Source organism: Mus pahari, chromosome 7, assembly GCF_900095145.1.
Source record: "Mus pahari chromosome 7, PAHARI_EIJ_v1.1, whole genome shotgun sequence".
Taxonomy (NCBI): Eukaryota; Metazoa; Chordata; class Mammalia; order Rodentia; family Muridae; genus Mus; species Mus pahari.
In genome coordinates, this window is record NC_034596.1 from 93,947,048 (window position 1) to 93,966,663 (window position 19,616).

The 19,616-nt window shown below is 45.7% G+C and overlaps 1 protein-coding gene across 2 annotated transcripts in view; it reads right to left on the reverse strand.

Annotated features, from left to right (window-relative positions):
- Foxn3 (forkhead box N3) overlaps window positions 1–19,616 on the reverse strand; it is a 374,947-nt gene that overhangs the window by 257,433 nt on the left and 97,898 nt on the right. The window contains exon 2 of one of the 2 annotated variants that reach the window (XM_029540799.1): window positions 7,619–7,700. The gene's annotated coding sequence lies outside the window, so the exon portion shown is untranslated. Of the gene's footprint in view, window positions 1–7,618; window positions 7,704–19,616 lie in introns of both variants that reach the window. The other variant, XM_029540798.1, reaches the window with a different exon arrangement.

Sequence of the window (19,616 nt, forward strand, 5' to 3'; positions counted from 1 at the left end):
AGGAAAGGAAAGGAAAGGAAAGGAAGAAAGAAAGAAAGAAAGAAAGAAAGAAAGAAAGAAAGAAAGAAAGAAAGAAAGAAAGAAAGAAAGAAAGGAAAGGCGGGCAGCAGAAAAGCTTGGCTTTATTGTAGCCTTATGGGACAGGCAATCCACCATGGCCAAGAGGCCGTCATGTAGCATGTGCATACATTCAAGGGGACCGCATACACTGCCACCTTTCTGTTATGCCAAGTAAGGACACTGATTTCATTCATCTCACCTTAAGGTAGGAAGGAGCTTGGACTTGGACACCTCTATACATATATTTTTAAAGATTTATTGGTGTGTGAGTGTGTGTTTCACCTGCATGAATACCATGTGCATGCAGTGCCAAGGGCACAGAAGTTGGCATCAGATCCTCTGGTCCTGGAGTTATAGACGGTTGTGAGCTGTCATGTAGGCTCTGGGAATCAGACCTGGGTCTTCTGCAAGAACAGCTGGTGCTCTTAACCTCCGGGCTAGCTCTCCAGCACTCTGCGCGTGTACGTTAATGCCTAGTTTCTGTCAGAATGTTAGCTCAAGCAGGACACTTAACATTCCCTCTGCTTTCCATCTAGGAGCTCCTAGTGTCCAGGACAAGATGAGATGTCTGATCTTGGAAGTCTCTTTTCTTGGTTTTTTTATTTTGGCAGGGGAGGGAGGGTCTAACCTGAGTTCTTCTATATGTTCTTCTGCTGCACTACCACTCTGCTACATACACCCCAGACTCATAGATTTATTACTAGTTATTTCTTACTTCTCCTTCCACTTACAAATCCTTGCTGGCTGTGGTGGCACGTGCCATTAATCCCAGTCCCCTGGAGGCAGAGGCAGGTGGATCTCATAGTTTAAAGTCAGCCAGGTGTATACATCAAGTTCCAGGGCTAGCGACACCCGATCTCAAAATAGTAAAAAGGAATCTCACACTTCAAATTTCCTCATCTTCTTTCAGAGAACCTTTTGTGAAATGCCTTTTCTTGGGTGGCATAAAGCCATTAGAAACAACAACAACAAAAAAAAAGGGGGCTGGGCATGGTAGCATATGCCTTTAAAAACCAGAACTAGGGAGGTAGAGGATGGCTGATCTCTGTGAGTTCAAGGCCAGCCTGATATACAAAGGAGTTCTAGGACAGCCATAGCTGTTATACAGAGAAAGACTGTATCAAAAAACAAACAAAACAAAACAAACAAACAAACACCAAACCAGAAATCCCCACATTTTATAAAGGACTCATTTTCATTCCAACCCTTGATAAGAGCAGAGTGTATAAACTTCCCCTGGAAATTAGTTTTAACTAAACAGTGTCTGACTATACTGGCTGAGAATCTATCAGCAGAGCAAGACCAGCCTTCTTTGCAGGCAGGAGTAGCAGAAACAAAAGCCAGACTTCCCTTCCACGGGTCTTAACTCACTCCCTAGCTAGCCAGGACCACCAAAGGGAAGCAACTCACAGGCTCTGGGTCAGACTCAGGACTCGAAACAACAAAGAAGGATGTAGGTCAGCTTAATTTCCAAGTTCATATTAGACGATGGCCATGTATATTAATGTGGCCTGCCCTGGGCCCACACTTGGGTGTAAACAGCCATCTAGTCAAATTTTTCGAGACAATTTTAAATAAAACAATGGAAAGAAAAAGAAATCCTGAGACAGACATAAAAAACATCAAACCTCCTTATTGCTTGAGAACAGGCTAGCTGGTTTCTCCATCTTTGTGAACAGCTTACAAAGGGCATTAATGACTAAGAGTTGTCTGTTAAATGAATAAGTGAAAGAATTCTCATATTTGATTTGCTATCTTTGATACATAGAAACAACTGACTTTAACATCTTTTAGATCAAGCCACATTTAAATTAAATATATATTTAATCTCACAATTTTCAGTCTGGCCCATACAGGTTACATCAACTAGAAGAATTTTAAGAGCTACCATAAACTAAGTATTTAGTATCTTCTGAGCAGCCTGCTAAGTACTTAATGAGTTATTTAATTTTCCTATCATCTCCATAAAGTAAACACGTTTCAGAAATTATGTCCAAGGTCATCTGGCCAGGAAGCAGAAAGGACAAGACTCAGGGTGTATTAGTTACTCGCCTGATGCTGTGATAAAATCTTTGATGAAGGCAACTCCAGGAAGGAAGGGCTTTTCTGCTCACACTGTGAGCGAACAGCCTGAGGAGGAAGGGAGCCCATGCAGGTAGGGGCATGGTTAGGAAACAGTGGATGCTTCTGCTCAGCTTCTTTCCCCCTATTTAATTAGTCCGGGTCCTCTGCTCATAAAAAGGCATCCTCTATATTTAGAGTGGGTCTTCCCACACCAATGAACCTAATGTAGAACCTTCCTGGAAGACATGCCCAGAGGTTTGTTTCTATGGTGATTCTAAATCCCACCCCCTACCCCCCCCCCAAGTTGACAATCTAGATTAGTCATCACAGGGAGTAACAACAAAAGGTTATGTCTGGATCCGCTGCAGACTGGGTTCCAAGGACCACTCCCTAAAACCAACCATAGCACAACTGTTTCAGGCTTATATTTGATGATAAAACCCAGCCTTCCTCCCACCCTGCTTCCTGCTCCCGCACTGTCCTGGAAGCCAGGGATGTTTTCATTCAGTCTGGCAATCACATTTGGCCTCTACATCTCGACAGCCATCAGTCCGAAGCTCTAGAACCGCCCAGAAACACTGTCACTCAGTTCTACCTGCCCTCTCCCAGCATGAGATCTTTGACTGGAACAAAATAAGCTGTCCACAACGTCCAACCTGGTCCCTTAGCCGAAGCCAGCGCTGGAGCTGACAACACAACAAGTGGAATCTGCCCGTGGCTCACTCTGCTGCTCTTTTTTTTTTTTTTTTTTTTCCAAGACAGGGTTTCTCTGTGTAGCCCTGGCTGTCCTGGAACTCACTTTGTAGACCAGGCTGGCCTCGAACTCAGAAATCCACCTGCCTCTGCCTCCCGAGTGCTGGGATTAAAGGCGTACGCCACCATGCCCGGCCCCTCAAATTTCTTGATATGTAGCTTATAAATTCCCACCCCCTCCAAATGATGGGGACCAGCAAGCAAATGAGAGAGTAAAAATACTTTCTGAACAAATCAAATCACTTCTAGAGGAAAGATGTTAGAGTCATTCTTTGAAACCGTGCAGGCTGTGGTAACTGCAGCCAGTATTCCAGGCCCAAGCATCCAGCCCCTCTGGTGTGTGCATGGCTTTTATGAATCAAACGTTCCCAGGGAACACCTGGAGGCCTTATTGAAGGTGCAAACAGGGCAGGCTGCAGGCACGTGGCCTGGAGGTCTCAGAATCAGATCTTGGTTGACTTCTGTAGCTTGGTTTTTGTTTTATAATATTTGGGTTTCATTTATGACTGAAGCATGACTTTCTCTGGCCTAATTGTAATTACATTTGCCTTGTGTACCACATGTTGTAAGCAAGCCACCAGGGCACCAACCAGGGCAAGGATCTGTGGCTGTTCTAAGAGTTTTAGTGTCTGAGTACTTCACCAGCTCTGGCCTCTCTTGTCCTTAAAAAAAAAAAAAAAAAGACTCGAATAACTAGTAAATCACAGAGAATCACACAGATAGGACTCTTACAACCTAACCAGCCAGCTCTGCTTCCTCATGCAGCAGCCTCCATTTTGAACCTGAGTTTCCTTTGGCTTTCTGACTCTCTCATTTTCTCCAATGTATTCATTCGGGGGGGTGGGAGGAATGGACCCATAAATGTCATTTCATATTCTAAGCAATTTGCTATAGGCAACTACACGATTACTTTGTACAAATAAATTTACATAAATCATTATTAGAATGCTCTATCTTGGCAACACGATTTGGTTCCCAGAGCACAAATTAAATGCATGCTTAAAGTGGAATATTTTAAAGGTATTTCTATATTGTTTATGAGAGGAGATTAGAAATTTCTACCTAGTTTTTCTTTCAGAACGGGAGCATTTTCTTTTTGTTTGTACATCTCCGAAGCATGTGTGTGAGATCCCGAGGGGGGTGGGGTTCTCGAAGCAAGCAATGCTAGCTGACTGCCACATGTGGCTCTGTGGTCGGCCACTGGACCTTCTGAGCTCGTGTGCTTGGTTCAGAACAGGAATGTGGAAATGACCACATGGCACCTAGGGAAATGGCCACATGGTCCTGCATTTTGTCGAACAGTCTTTTGCTTAATAAGCGTTTGTCCTGCAGGCTGTCTGGTCTGTGTTGACTGTGGTCAGGCCTTTCGTTTGGGTAGGGTCCCATGGAGCCCGAGCTGGTTTGGAACTTAGCACACACCAAGGAGAATTCCCAGTGTGTACAGTGCTTCAGACTGAATCTGGGACTTTCATAGGCTAGGCAGGCACTCGACCAACCAAGGTCTAGTTCCAGTCCTCAAACACACTTTACCTGCATCAATGTCTGTGCATATGTGTGCAGAACCTGCATCAGTGTCTGTGCCTGTGCCTGTGTGTGCAGAAGCCAGGAAACCAGACAAGGATGTCCAGGCAATGGGACTGGAGTTGTGGGCAGTGATGAGCCCCCATGAAGGAGCTGGGAGCTGAATCCCAGTCCTCCTTAAGAGCAGTGAGTGCTCTTTTTGTTGTCGTTTGTTTGTTTCAAAACAGGGTCTCACTCTGTAGCCCTGGCTGTCCTCCAACTCATGGAGATTCACCTTACTCTGTCTCCCAAGTGCTGAGATTCAAGGTGTGCACTGCTACATCTGGCACACAGTTAGTGCTCTTAACCATGTATTCTCCAGCACTGACATAGTCAAACAGTTACTGCTCATTTATTATTATTGTAAGTGTACATATGAGTGTGTATGTGTGTGTGTTTAAGAGAAGGCATGCCTACTGTGTGCATACGGAGGTCAGAGAACAACCTTACAGAGTCGGTTATTTTCTTCCATCTTAGATTGGGGGACTGAATTTGAACTCATCTGGCTTGCATCATTTGGTAGCAAGTGCCTTTACCCACTAAGCCATCCTGCCAGTCCCACAGGATGTACTTAGGGAAAAAAAAGATTTATTTATATTATGAATATGGATTTGTCTGATTGTCTGTCTGCATACCAGAAGAGGGAATTGGATCCCATCCAGTGATAGACAGTTGTGAGCAGCGATGTGGGTGATGGGAATTGAACCTCTGACCTCTGGAGGAGCAGCCAGTGCTCTTAACCACTGAGCCATCTCTCCAGCCCCAGGATGCACTTTTTAATCTTCCTAGGCTACAGCCTTCCTTGGCTCAGCCAGTCAGGCACTCGTATCTCCAGCTTTAACCACAGATTTCCCACCAATATCATACAATCCTACCAGCTTGGGAAAAAACATTGGCAAAATGAAAAGAGCTTATTCACGGTAACTGTGCAACACTTACTTGATTTAAACCCAAAATATTTATTTGCTTTCAAATAAAAGAGCTCATATCTGGTGCCAAAGAAAAAGAAAAAAGTTCCAAGATGCAAGGGTAGCATTAATTTGGTACCCATCTATTCCAACATCAAGATTATTCCAGGAAACCTGGTACTTTATGTGACAACCAGACTAATAGTACACTCCAGTTCCTGAAATGAAATCGCTCCAATGATGTATTTAGATTTAATTGAAACTTACAGATACCTGGAAAGTCCAGCTAGCATGTGGCTGATCCGGTGTCTTTAGGACCTCCCTCCCACCCTCCCCTTCCTACGTTAGTCTGCTCATCGTACGACCAGATTTTCTTAATGGGGAACAAGTCCCACATCTCAAGTTTGGCAAAAGCGTGTGTCACACCACCGCTTAGGCTAGGAGGCAGCAAACTTCTGCAAAAGGTCGGATGGTAAATATTCTATGGTGCGTGCTCTGCCTAGCCAGCCTCCTCATTGGCGTGCAAAAGCTGCCTTCGTCACGCAGGACGAATGAGTACAGGCTATGCCCCTAATAAAACCCTAGTAACCCTAGTGGAGATTCCAGACAGGGTCCCGGGCAACACAAGCTCGACACAACTGTGTAGCGGAGAACGACATTACATTTCCACCCTCCTGCCTCCACACCAGGTGCTGGGCGCACAGGCAGGTGCACCACACTCAGGTTTATTCAGTGTTAGGGAGTAAGACTGTAAGTAAGTCAGTCTCAAATCCTGGGATAAACGGCTTAGTTGCCTATTTAATATATCAATTCAGACCCGACCTCCAAGTTATCCCAGCATCCCTCGGTCCCTACCTGCTATAGGGTATGACTGGCATCCCCTACCCTCTATCCCCACCCCCACCTACCTGAACCAGCTCTCCAGCCCAAGGGCTGGGCTGCCCTCCCCTCCAGAGGCCCCTCCCTATATCATCTAGCCATTTAGGTTACACCCCCCCCCTTTTAACCTTAGCTTGAAAGTGGCACCTCTGAAGGTCAGGTAGTGACCTTGCGCAGTGTCTGTTTCATTGAGGGCCTCACCAGGCTGTGGATAATCCAAAGCACGTTGAGGATGGAGGGGTGAGTTTCCGAGAGAAGAGTACAGGAAAAACCACCATGCCAAAACTATACAACAGTGGTGCTGTCCCCGGGCAAGCCCTCTTGGTCACAGGATGGCGTTTCTCCCAAGGGGCTCTACTCTAGGATCTTAGGCAGCCCAGGCCTTGAGGAGAACTCTGACTTCGGCTGGGGCAGAGATGAGGGATGAGAGAGCTGTGCATCCTCTGGGCACAGGAAGGGCTCAGTCCTGCTTTCCCGCCTAAGTGTCATGTCCCCCTCCCTACCTCCGCCTGGCTGAGTGATCCTCAGAGACTGAGTCATCTGAGATGCCTCTAGCTTCACAAATTCCTTTGACAGTCACTTCAACCTCAAATCTGGAAGTCTGTGGGTTCTCTGAAGCAGAGCCCTATACTGAGTGACCCCCCACCCCACTCCAAACTGAGCCCCACCGCCTGCCATGAACTGTGAACCTTCCAATCCTGAGCAATCCCCAAAGATGGGTAACGGCCTTGAGCTTCCTCACCCTATCCACCCCAAAAGCAGAAAACAGACATTCAGTAGTCTCCTCTGAACACAACTGAGTCAACATCAGAAGGGTGAAGACAGTGGCGCATGGCATTCTGGGAAAGGTGGTGATGAACATAATGGAGGAACGACTTAGGATCTAGTCTGTCTCCACATGAAAATTCCCAGCCATGTTCCGGTGGTTTCAAGGGTCCAAGACACAGAATTTTAAATAAAGATGTGACTCAAGGTCTTCCAATTATCTTAATGCCTGAATTGGACTGACCGCCTTGTCAGTCTATCAGCTGCGTAAATTGATCGTTAAGAAGTTTGGAGGAGGGCTGGAGAGAGTGGTTAAAGAACACTGACTGCTCTTCCGGAGGTCCTGAGTTCAATTCCCAGCAACCACATGGTGGCTTACAACCATCTGTAATAGGGATCCAATGCCCTCTTCTGGTGTCTCTGAAGACATCAACAGTGGACCCACATACATGAAATAATAAATAAAATCTTTAAAAAAATAAAAAAAAGAAGATTGGAGGAAGGGCAGCAATGGGGCAAGAAACAATCAACTTGGTATTCGCATTTAAATATAGCTCTGGTATTTCGTTGATTCCCTCAATCTACTGAGGTTTGGTGGCTGAGGAAAGGCCAGGAGAGAGAGTGATTACCTGAGTCAGAATGGGTCCAGGTCAGCATCGCTCCAGAAAGGACCAAGGTGCCTTCATAATCAGTAGGCGACACTTCTGGACGCTGCTGGGATGGAGCAGAAGGGAGACAGGATTAGACTAAAGAAGCATAGAGTCCTCACTGCCACAACGCGCGTCCTCTCTGACCTGACCCCAGACAAATGACACACTTCAGTGAAAAGCAGGTTGCCAGAGTGCCTCTCAGTTCTTGGATAGTTGGCGAAGGAGTGAGAGGCCTTCAGGATGGAGTGGTTTTGAAACTGCTTCTGGGGCACAAGAGGGCCCAGAAATTTGAAAATACATGCCATAGACATTGTGACATTATTTGATTTGCTACAAAAGCCATCCAGACATTCCTGAGACCACTTTCCTTTATCATAGCGACTTCTGAAACACTTGTCTGTCTGAAGGAAAGCTGCCAGAGGCCACGTGTTCAAGGCCAACCTCGATTCACTGGGCAGCCTTAGTGTTCAGCCTGTAACATCAATGATTCCCTTGCTGGAAAATGTAGTCTCTCTAGACCTAGTGGAGACAAGCCTGACTAACCCACAAGTTAGTGGGTCACAGTTAATAACCCCGGACAACAGAAAAGTTGGCACATGAGATGATGATTTCTGCTGGAAGATAATTTTTGGCATCTGAGGCCTTAAGAATGGCAAAGCAGTAGATTCTCTAAGAATGGTATTAATCCTGTGATGGTTGGTATGAGCATGATAGGAAATTGTCATTACAGCAATGACTCTCAAACAGGACCCTGGAACAGCAGCATCATCTAAGGCCTTTCCTAGAAAGATGAAAAAATCTTTGCTCTGATCCAGGTTCTACTGACTTAGAATGTTGGGAGGAGAGGGGCGGAGACCAGTGTTCTCATGCGCCCTGTACGTGCCTCTGATCTTAGATCATCCATTCATCCATTCATACATTCATACAAAGGCATTGATCCCGGTATACAAAAAAAAAAATCTTACCCTACTCAATTTCATGTCTAAAACATAACTAAAGGCAGATCACTGAGGAAGGACTGGACAGGGAGGAAGAAGGAAGGGGGAAGTTCCTTCTAAATGCATTGCCCACTCAGGAGGACACAAGCATCCAACGTCAGAGAGTGCTTGCTTTGGCTTTTGGTTTTTGGTGGTTTGGTCCCCACCTTGGTTAGAGGGCTCCAGGGAAGGCACTTGTCTCTCTTTAACTGGGGTTAGGATGAAGTGACAGATTGATCATTAAGACAATGGCAACAATCATGAACCTTTAGATTAGAACAGGGTGGGTGGCAGGTTCAGTGAGTAACATGATGCTGTTCAAGTCTGGGGCCCCGAGTTCAAGCTCATGTGAAAACTGGAATCTATGCAGAGCTGGACGCAGTGGTGGGCATCTGGGCTTCCAGCACACCCACTGAGTGATGGGAGGTACACACAGCAGACTTGCCCAAAAGATCTTAGGCTATCGAGCCCAGAGTATGCTTCACAGCAGCAGAAAGGAGAGACCCTGTCTCCAAGAGGTGAAACTCCAGAACGCTGTTCTCTGACTTCTAATGTGTATGCACATACATACATCCACATCCACACAGACACACACAGACACACACAGACACACACACACACACACACTTGCATGCACATTCATACACCAAATAAGTATTTCTTGAAATATCAGAATCGGAGTGCTGGGTTGGCAGCTCAGTTGATAGAGTGTTTGCCTAGCATCTGGGAAGTTCTGGTTTGATCTCCAGCATTGTGTGTAAAAACTAACATGGTGGCCCATGCCTGTAATCCCAGTATTTAGGAGGCAGGCACAAGAATCTGGACGTCACTGCAGCCTGGGACGTTTTTTGGCAAGGGGCGAAGTCCTTCTTGGTTTTGACAGTATAACCATTATAAGCATCTCAGGTTGATTGTGGTTTGCATCCGGCCCACCCAAGCTAAACTCACAGTCAACATCTCCAGTTGGAGAAATGGAACATTTGTGTTCAGTTGTTGTTCTCACTTCTAGAACATAAAACATAAGTAGAAGCTGACATGGCTTCATTTCTTGACATCAGTTATCAATGACCGGACCTGACGCCACACCAAGGCTTCAATTGAAAATTTTAGAAATCAGAAAGAACTATGAATATTTCCTTGTTCATTACGACTCTTCCTTGTAACCATGCAAATCACTATGAGCAAGGCCTGGACCCCCTATACCCCACTTTTTATTTTTATACAAAAGAGGTGTTAGGAAAGATGTTGGTAGCTTATTCTTATAATTGCAGGAGGCTGAGCCAGAAGGGTTAGGGCTAGGATAAAGCACTTGCCCCCCAAGTCTGACACCCCTAGTTCAATCTTAAGAACCCACATTAAAAAAAAAAAAAAAAAAAAAAGAGCCAGATGTGGTGGCACACATCTGTAATCCCAGCACTCCTGCTGGGAGAAGTAAAATCTACAGTGAACCAGCAAGCAGTCAGCAATTAGCAGCAGAAACAAGAGATGGTGCCTCTAAACACAGTGCAAGGAGAGAGATGACTCCCAAGGAGGTTGTCCTCTGGACCCCCCCATACACACCCTGTGACACTCACACACCAAACAGATCTTTTTTAAAAAGAAGGAAGAGAGAGACATCGACCTGTCTCACCTTTGTTCAAACTGAGATAAGAAAACAGATGAAGCTGCTGTGCAGATCACAGCACACACTCTTACACGACTCTACTCTTTATTGAGACCTTGGGTATTAATTACCGATGTGGTATTACATTAGCCTTTGAAAATACAAGACTCAAATCTTCCGTATGCCCTCAAGACTCTCCCTTTCAAATGTTTGCAGATATAGCAGTTTTGAGGAACAAACTTGATATCAACCAAGCCATTCTCCCTAGAAACATTTCAAGGTAAAATCCTTCCTCCGAATTTTTTTTCATCAAATGTTATGCCTCTGACCACAGCCAAGTATCCAGTTATCTTTCAGCAGCTCCTGAGAGCATGGCTCAGCCTTCAGCAACACCGACATATACGACGGTGATAATTTATCGCCTCTGCAGTAGTTTAGTCCCAGATGGACCATTTACTAATTTATTTCCATATGTAACTGACAGAGAGATTAATCAGGCTTCCAACTCAGAAACCTGAATTGTGTGCTATTCCCCAAACAGGCTAACTCTGGGAAAGAGGAAGCCTACATTTACATAGAAAGCTTTCCTTAAAAGCTGCCGATACATGTCCAAACACACACACACACACACACACACACACCCTTTCTGAAATAGCGTACTCCTGTTCACCCGGAGGTCTGACTCTTTTGAGTGTCGTGGGCTTCACACAGCAGTAAAGTCTGTTTGTTTGCTTTTGTTTTTGTTTTTCGAGACAGGGTTTCTCTGTATAGTCCTGGCAGTCCTGGAACTCACTCTGTAGACCAGGATGGCCTTGGGATTAAAGGCGTGTGCCACCACACCCGGCTAGCAGTAAAGTCTGATGTAACAATGGGCAGACAAAAGCCCAGAAACAACCCAACTGTCACCATCAGCCCCAGTGGCGGCCTTGTGTCCCTCCCTGTTTGCAAGGTCGGGGTCTCAGATTTCTGAAACCGAAGACCTCTTTTTGCCCCGGCACTGTGCCCATCTGGCTAGGACAGCGGTGCTCGGGCACTGGAAAGTCTGAGCTTTCTCTTTTTCCACTCTTTTTAACGGACTGAACTTGACTAAACTCTGCAGCCGTTGTGTCCCCATGGAGGGGACAGCTAGCTGTCCCCCTTGGCTCACTTCTTGGTGCACTTTTGTTTTTAATTGAATCCAATGATGCTGGCCTTCAGCAAAGGGTTAACTAATGTCATTGCTGGATGACCAGTGTTTGTAGGGGGAGCCAATCCAGATGCAAGAACTGACTGGTAGTACAGGATGAAACCCAAAGCCACACCTTTCAAGGCTCCTCAGTCAGGACTACAGACACCCACCCTCTCAGCCGGGCTCCGATAAACCCTGCCGCTGGGAAAAAGTACCGTAACTGAGTTTTGCATAGTCATACCTGCTTAGAACTCCAGAAGTAGAGGCAGGAAGAGCTTGAGTTCAAGGTCAATCTGGGCAGTACAGTGACTCAGTACTGTAGCAAAGACCAAACCAAACCAAATCAACCCGACCGACAAACAAACCCCGTTCTCTGCTCTCATCTGAGGAACGATGCCCTGGGAAGGCCTTTTATCTCTACAGTTTTAGGACTTTACAAAAAGAAGAAAAAACAACCAGCCACTTGTTACTATGTTTAGCTAGTGCCAAGCAGTAGGGAATTTGTAATTATCTGAAATCCAACAAATGAGTCCAGATGCTTGATGCTGTGACGGACAGGGCCTCAGTGTTCTCTCTGATCAAAGAGCCCACGCATCTGGAGATGGTCACATGAAATATAGCTTTAAGTCTTAAGAGCTCGGTCAAATACAAAAGTTGGAAACTGATCTAGGTGCCATAAAATCTGCCAAAGGATGGAAGTCATAGCCTTTAATAGGCTGTAACTAGCTGGGTGGTGGTGGTACACACCACACGCCTTTAGTCCTAGCATTTGGGAGGCAGAGGCAAGTGGATGTCTGTGAGTTCGAGGCCAGCCTGATCTACAAAGTGAGTTCCAGGCCAGCCAGGCTACGCAGAGAAACCCTGTCTCAAATCCCACTCCCCACCACCAACACCAAAAGGCTACAACTGAAGAAGGTCTAATGTTCTTGGGGACTGAATGTACAATGTCCACACAGTGTTTGAACATTTGGTCACCAGCTGGTGGCACTCCTCTGAGAGGTTACAGAATTCTTAGGAGGTGGGGCATAGCTGGAAGAAGTGGGTCACTGGGAAGTGAAGAGGAGGCTTGAGGTCAATAGCCCGTTTTGGCTTCTAGTCTGGTCTCTGCTTCACATGAGGAGCTCCAGCTGCAGATTTCCACCTCTGAGGAGCCACCTCCTCTAAGTCTTCCCCATCATGACGAACCTCCTCAAACCCTAAGCCAAAATAAATCTCTCTTCCCTTTAGTCCCTCCTTGGATAACTGGTACCCATGAGGAGAAAAGTAATGTATCCTAAAAGCTCACGTGTAACGTGGATGCCCCGGTCTTTTTGATTCTGCTTCCCCCTGAGAACTAGTGAGCTGAAGCCAGGATTGCAGGCAAGTACCACTGTGCCTGCTTTGTGTCTTATGAAAGAGTTAGAACAAAGCAACATACATGGATCATACACACACACACACACCCTATCACCTCAAAAACAAAAGTGGAACTGGCCATCTTTGTTTATCCTGAGTCATTCTCTAAGACTTCATTTGCAACTGAGTCCTGGTGAATGAGCCCAAGGTTTCTAGGACCCTTCCTACTTACATGAGGCAGAACCTCAGGTGAACTATCAGACCAATGGCATTCAGTCCCTCTAGCGGCAGTGCCCTGCACGGATCACAAGAACCCCTGCCAGGGAAGTCACCCTCTGTGGGCTGCAAAGCCAGGCTGGCATCTAATGCCTCAACTGTGGTGAGAACGGGAGTGGGCAGAAGGCTCCTACAAGACCCAACCTGCCTTTGGTGTGAGCCACCATGGGTAAGTTTCCCTTCCCACCTGGGGCTGCTGAGACCGACCGTGCATGTGCTTGCATAGCTTCAGAACTCATTCCATTCAGGACCATAAGAAGGTAGGACCTATCTACCCACTGGGGTGTTGCTCATGCCAGCCTTCAGATCCCTAGTTTATAATTCAAAACCTGTTCCAGCTCTCCACATGCCCAGGTGTTCAGCAGCTCCGAGTCCCCCAGAGGTGGTCTCTTAACATCTATTCAAATAATTACTATGAGGGATAATATGCAGTAGGAGCTGTAGATCATCTCCTGTGCACATTAAAAAAAAAAAAAAGTCTCATACAGACTCAAAGCATCAATACATCACATTCTGTAAAAGCTCTCCTAAGGTCAGAAAACTAACCTTCAAACGACTAGATTATCTCACATGACCATTCTGTTTTGCTTTCTCTCCACTGGTGCAAGATTAATAAAACTGGAGTATAAGGTAAATGTAAGTTTAAGCAGAATAACGAGCACAGAGGAAAATATTTTGACATCAAAAACTCAGTATAAATTAGCTATAACATACTTGAAAGCTCCTGTAACCATAACGTGCACATTGAAATCCATTAACCTAACACCTGGGCTGCTATTCAAAAGTAGGTTTCCGGCGATGTAAATAAACGGCCATTCCAACAGTCCTCCTAAATTACTGTACAATTTGGACGCAGAGTCACAAGCTCACACAGTCTACCGTCTGTGCTTGGCTGCTCTCTAGTCACCACTGAAGTCATCTCAGGCTACAATGTGGCGGCATAATATAAACAGAGACCAGCAAGGAAGACTAAAGTACCAGGCAATGTCAAAGATAAACCAGGGTCATCCAGGGAAGACCAGGGATATTTTATATAAGCATTCTGAAAAGACAAGGGAGCCCCAACCCTCTTTTAACTGCACCCCTTATTAGCCTTCATGCTCCCCACCTGATCATTTTTATATAAAAGCAATTTCCACAGCCAGACATTCAAAAGACCTCAGTTGCTGTAAACTCAGCAGCTGCTAAAAATTCTGTTGTACATCAGATCTGCTAAAAGACTCAGCTATTTTCAAACAAGCCTTCCATTCTTATCCTACCATTATCACCCCTCCAAAATGTTATCTTCACTGTCTGCATCCCCCTATGCCAGCTGCCCAAGTCATTTTCTTACCTCTGTAATTCACATTTGTTTCCTTTGACGATATTTACCCAAGCAAGGGCAATTGTTTGACTGGCAGCTTGCAACTTTCAACTTTGCTGTCATGCAAAAGGGAAAAGCCACAACCCCTGACACACTGCTCAGCTAAGCTCTACATGTCTGAATCCATCCCTAGATTTTAAATTCTTTTACACTTACTTAATATAGTGCGTGCCGCCTGTCCGCTGATGCGATATCAGAAACCTGCAAGCTACTATTTCTGCAACTGTGTCACTGTAGATAGTCTGAAACATGTACGTAGCTGTTGCCATGGAAACAAACACAGCTAGGGTAGAGTGCCACGCTGTGTTAATTCCTTCACCCATGAACCCCAGGGGAATGCTAACATTCATCTTCTTTCTCCTGTCGTCTCACACTGCTTTAATATATTTTTCTTTAATATTATCAAATGATGTACTAAACACATATGGCACACCTGGAAATTCGGATGGCTGAAATGAGCCGTGGTACCAACCCAGCCTGCTGGGTGTCTGCCGAAGGTGGTGCCGCTCTGCAACGGAGGATCTTTCCTGGGAGGCAAGGAGAACTTTCCTTTTACAATGACATGGGACGAGCCTCTTGTTCCACCTAAAAATGGTGACCGAGGAAGTACACTGGAATAAAGATATCATCAGATCTGCCCTCCTGAGCAGCTCTGTGACAGGTGGAGGCAGACCTTGAAAACTTTTTGTTCATCTTTCCCCACCAGCACCAGGGACTGACCCCAGGGCCATGTGCTCACCAAGTAAGTACTTCCTCAACGAGCTACATCCCCAGACCCGCGACCTTGCAAACTTTCTGCAGTAGATCCAAACTAAGAGTTATACTCCTGCTTGACCTGATCTGTACTCACGGGCTCTAAGTCCCATCGTTCCAATTAGGCAAAAGCCGAACCTCTCAGCGATGACTTCACTCATTCCAGTGGGTCTTTGCTCTTAAACCCATATCAGGAGATATAAGAATTCATGACAGAGTAAGGAGCTGGAACCTGGTCACCCAAAACAACAGACTGGGATGGCCCTGCAATCTGCGTGTTCCCTCCGGTGCTTTAGGTTCAGACCCCTGTCCTTATCAATGCTCAGACCCATGGAGAAAAAGCCAAACACTTTTCATTATACCTAGAAGTCAAAATGGGCATTGAACCACCTTCCTATTATCCAAATGGGCCAGTTGCTTTAAATATTGGGGTTATTCTCATCACGGTAGACAAAAATAAGCTGTTGAAAATCTTAATTACATCCTATCCCTTGGGCTAGTTAATAATATTCAATCTAGATGAAAATGGCCACATTTTAGATTTGCATGCTGATGTGCCTCACTTGAATACCATTTCCCCACTAAACAATCAATTGGAGGCTTTAAGAGCGCAGCTCCGTGACCCTGAACTGGCGCATTTGAAAGAAACCACTACTTTATCGGCAGGGATTATGGTAAAATGATCCCATAAAAGATGAGCAAATTTTCCCATTACTTTCCTAAATTGAATCATTCTTGGCTCTTTACTATGATAATAATGATCATCTCCTCCCTAAGATAAAAGCAAAACAGAAAATAGATACATATACCTTACCAGTTAAGGGACTATATGTCACTTTCAAAAAAGCCTTCTTAAGATGATGTTAAGAGGAAGGGTCTGGGGAGATGGCTCGGTGGGTAAAAACACTTCCCTGCACACACCTGGCAACCCGAGTTTGATCCTCAGACGTCACAGCGAAAGCCAGATGGGGCGGTGCTCATCTGTAAGCCTGGCACTCTTACAGTGAGATGGGCGACAAGACAATCGCCCAGAAAGAAGCTCACAACCCAGCTGGTCTGGAGGACATGGGCAAATGACAGGAACAAGAGAAGTCACAAGTGAACTCCTGAGAACTGTCCTCTGACCTTCATGCAGGGCTTTCCCCATTCCTCTAACATCACCAAGCATCTTCGCCTAGGTCACCATCCACATGTGACCCTGACAGAGTCTCACGAACTAGGTAGGTCTTCTCTGACCTAATCGAATGTTCTCTCCATGGCCACGCAGTCCCCAAGTGCAGCAACCTGGCGGCTGGTTACCTTATAACCACAGGAACCCTACTCAGGGGAGGAGAGCTACCAAGTGTCAGGTTAAATGGTTTGGGGTTACCTGGGGCTGGTGGTTGGGGTTCAGCTCTTCTTTGCCCTGACTTCACCTAAGGGCTAGGGAATAGGGCTCAGTCATCAGCTGAGCTCGGCACCCCCAACCAAACAGACCAGCCTGTCTGCTCTCAGTTTCTTACCTAGGAATTCCAGTCTCAGGCCAGACACCAGTCCTCAGAAAGGGCCTTGAGGACTCCTGGGACTGTGAAGCTGAATGGTGAGTTGACAAAGGGCAGCAGTAATGACTTGGTCAAGCTCTCAAAGGGAATCTGACATCCTAGGCTTATACTGCAGACCAGTTCCTTGTGGTGTGGTGACCCCCAACTATAAAACTATCTCGTTGTCACTTTATAATTGTCATTTTGTTATATAAATACCTGACATGCGGGATATCTGATTTGTGGTCCCCGTGAAAGGGTCATTCGGCCCCCAAAGGGCTCTCGACACCCAGGTTGAGAACCGCTGTGGTAGACTATGCTCTAGACTTCTTACTTTTTAAGACTGAGTAATATGTCCTCATATGGATGTACCACATTTTGCTTACTAAGTCATTGGTCAGTAGACATTGAAGTTGCTTCCATATTTTTACTATTATGAGCCATACTATCACGCCATTATGACTATGGCTGTGTAAATATCTTACTATCACCCTGCTCTCGGGTCTTCAGGATATACACCAGAAGTGAAGTCGATGTAGTAGATCTAGTTTTAATTTTTTTTTTTTTTTTGAGTGATCACTCTCATGTTTTCCATGGCAGCTGTACCATTTATATCCCCACGAACAATGCATAAGGTCTCCAAGTTGCCCACACCCTCATCAGTGTTTGGTATTATCTGTTCTGTGGGCCTGTTTTCTTTTGTTTCGTTGATAGTAGTCACCCTAATGAGCCAAGGTAGTATTCAGTTTTGATTTACATTTCCCTATTTGTGCCTTTTCGCATGTTTATTGGCTACTTACATGTCTTTGAAAAAAATGTCTACTCATGTGCTAGGTTCATATTTTTATATGTATGTATTGTGTGTGTGCATATCATGGCTCGCGTGTGCAGGTCAGAGGGCAGCTTGTGGGAGCTGTGGGGCCCATGTGAATCTGGGGAATTGAACGCAGTTCATCAGGCTTGCTGGCAGATGCCTTGCCCTGCTGAACAATCACACCAACCACTAGTCCCATTTTTGAATCTTTCTATACCCTGAGTTTATCCCCTCTTCATATGCTCTGCAGATATGTCCCCATCCTGGGGGTGACATCTAATTTGGTTGTCTTTTCCATACTCATGGCCACCAGATCAGGAAAAGCCCATTTCCTCAAGGAAATGGGTTGCTCACTTCCTCTTCCTATTTGCCCTGGGCATTAACTACCAACTGGATTTGGCTATACCATCTTTGGGTGGCAAGGGTTCTTCAGGTCAGTTGGTCAGTCAGTCCATGAAGCAGCAGAGCCTTGATTATGGGCAATATTCTGGGAGGAAATGCAGGATACTGGTGGGGAAACCTGATATCTTCATAAGGATACCCCAATCAAGGTCAGTCATTGGATCTTCCATTACAGACTGCAGGAAAAATTCAGGAATCAGGCTTTCGAGTTGGCCTGTTACAAATACTCAGGACTTGGCTGGGTCACAAACCTCTCTGCACTGATGGAGACAGAGGTGTTCCCAGAATCTATAAAATAACACGGGGTGTGGATGAGCCATCCTGGGGGAAAAGACCCCACGAGGTGACTCCTAAATCCTTCCCCTTTGCACTATCTTTCCCTCAGCCGGTCTCTCTTTCCTTGCTGGCCACCAGGATCTCAGATGCCCTTGCCATTGTGCAAAGTCACCTGGCTCTCACGGTTCTCTCCCATTCAGATTCACATCTAATATGCCAGGGGCTGAGAAACCAAATAATGGAGTTGATTAGAATTTTGTCTGGAGGGGGAGAGGGGAGGGGGAGGGGAAAGGGAGAGGGGAGAAGGAGAGAGAGAGGGAGAGGGAGAGGGAGAGGGAGAGGGGGAGGGGGGAGGGGGAGAGGGGGAGAGGGAGGGAGAGGAATCTAGGTCTGAGATGAGTCTCTGAGCACACAGGTGGGGTTCCGCTGCTCTAGGCCATTTGCCTAAAGTCAACCTCTTATTGTGAGATTGGCCTACCATTTCAAGCCTTTTGAAAGCTCTCTATGTGCCAATGCCTTTTTTTTTCCTTCCCTCACCTCTTTGGCATTTGTTTGAGGGCACACCAGGCTGTTATCACATTTCAGTTTACACTTAGTTTTAATTCTTAAGCTAAATTCATTTTTTCTCTCTCTCTCTCTCTCTCTCTCCTACACAGTAACAATCAAAGCAGAACCACTCAAAGTGAAAGTGGATTTCTGGTGAATTGGCTCATAGGCAAACCCACATTGAGAGCTGCTTTTGAGGGATCTATTATATCTAATTTTTATTTCTGAGGTTGTGAAAAGTGTCATAAAAAATAAAACTTAGTCACAGTAAAATACACAGACTCCCAAGTCACTTACGTCTCTCCTCTTGTTTGGTGGTTCACAGAAATCTCACAGCTAAGGCTCTGGCTGCTGCATGGGAGGCCACATGGAAGGTCACATGGGAGGTCACAAAGGAGGTCACATTGCTTCCTCTGGCCATTTCTTTTCACTAGGAAGGCAACTTATGGGAGGGCTGGGCAATGAGCCACTGGCAAGCTCACATTGCAAACCAATTGTGTTAGAATATTTGAGGAGCTTCTCTCTCTCTCTCTCTCTCTCTCTCTCTCTCTCTCTCTCTCTCTCTCTGTTTTTGAAGACTTTGTGAATGGGATTTTGCGTGAATGCAGATATGTGTGTTCACATATGTGAGAGGTTCATATGTGTGCGGGTACACATGCATACGCGTATTTGTCCTACTGAAGTCAGCCTCAGATCTCCCTCTTGTGTGGGTTTTTGTCACTGTTCTTTGTTTGTTTTGTTGTTGTTCTTTCTTTGTGGTTGTTTTTTGTTTACTAAGGCAGGGTTTCTCTGCACAGCTCTGGTTGTCCTTCAACTCGATTTGTAGACCAGGCTGGCCTTGAACTCAGAGACCTACTTGTCTCTGCCTCCCAAGGCCTGGGATTAAAAGCTTCTGCTGCTGCTGCTTCCTCTTCCTCTTCTTCTTCCTCCTCCTTCTCCTCCTT